This window comes from Populus euphratica, unplaced genomic scaffold (genome assembly GCF_000495115.2).
Source record: "Populus euphratica unplaced genomic scaffold, PopEup_1.0 scaffold1004.1, whole genome shotgun sequence".
NCBI classification, from domain to species: Eukaryota; Viridiplantae; Streptophyta; class Magnoliopsida; order Malpighiales; family Salicaceae; genus Populus; species Populus euphratica.
In genome coordinates, this window is record NW_011500858.1 from 5,848 (window position 1) to 7,229 (window position 1,382).

The 1,382-nt window shown below is 29.9% G+C and overlaps 1 long non-coding RNA gene across 1 annotated transcript in view; it reads left to right on the plus strand.

Moving 5' to 3' along the window:
* LOC105116608 (uncharacterized) overlaps positions 1-1,382 on the plus strand; it is a 16,271-nt gene that overhangs the window by 945 nt on the left and 13,944 nt on the right. The gene's annotated exons all lie outside the window — the stretch shown is intronic.

Consider the following 1,382-nt stretch of genomic DNA (forward strand, 5'->3'; position numbering starts at 1 on the left):
TTGGATTTCTAGAACTCCAGATATGGGCCAAATACTAAACAGTGCTCGGGCTGGAGGACAGATTTGGACTTCTTTGTTGTTGCTATAATTTGGACTTACAAATAGCCTTTTTAAATCTTGGGCTCCATACGAAAGTTGTAGGCCTATGTCTTACCTTTCCATCCATATAAAGTAGACCTAAATCCGAGATCTACAGCTCCAGATATGACCCAATTACTGAACAGTGTTCCAGTTTGGACTGCACCGATATCTCTTTTCTAAGTTTGGCCGTCTCTTTGTCCTTTCAATTTCAGTTCTTATCAATCAATCATTTCATTTATGTGACAGGCTTGCATTTAAAATGAACATTTATCATAAATTAAAGGTATCTTATATTATTAAATATATTATTATAAAACATGATTTAGTTAAGGAGTTATTGATACTTCAAGTGCAAGATGATAATATAAAACCTTGATAAAAATGCACTTTTAAGTACTAATCATATTGTCATAGTAATTGAACACTTTGTTGAATTTTAGTTGTTATTATTGAATTTACCTTGTAATTAGTAATTGAATATATAAGATTAAATTTAATTATTTTATCTCAGTTTTACTATATTATTGCATGATATGTGTTTAATTATTTCCATTAATTTTAATTGTTATTTGTATAGATGTTAGGTTATGTATAAGATTTTTTAATAATCAAATCTAATTATGTAATTATTCATATAAAATTGTGTTGAGACATAGAATGAAATCAATAGCTCGTCGCTCACATATGGTAACAACTAGTTCTTCTAGCAGTGAGGATGACATGTCCTTAGGTGCCGATCAAGAAGACGCATTTGTGCTGACTCGCAATGTTGCCTCTTCCAGTGTGGTATCACAGCGCAAAAGCAATGTACCTTTACAGCGAAATCAATTCTCCTATAAGTACGAGGCACATTGAAAGGATGACCTTTCAATGTAAGTTTGTTTGGGTTTTAGTTTTTTTTAATTATAACATAATTTATGAACAACTAATCAATATTTCATTAATTTAATTTATTTTCAGGTTAAAAAACATTGAGTCGTCCGAGTAATATCATTAGCGTATAAATCATCGATGCAGATTACATTATTTCAATGGAGTCAGGTTTCTAGACATCCTGAATGGAGATCTTATATTGATGCATGGTTTTAAAGATTTCAGGTTGGTATTAATTTCTAATTTCTAGCTTATTTTTAATAAATTTTTATTTTTATTTTAAATAAATTATTTATAAATGACACGATGAAAATATTGATGTCTTTTCCCAAGTGCAGGAGTGTCGAAGTAATAAATAATCTGGCAAGACCGGGGTCGAACCACATGGAGATTAATTGTACAAATTATAAATAACAATAATACAACAA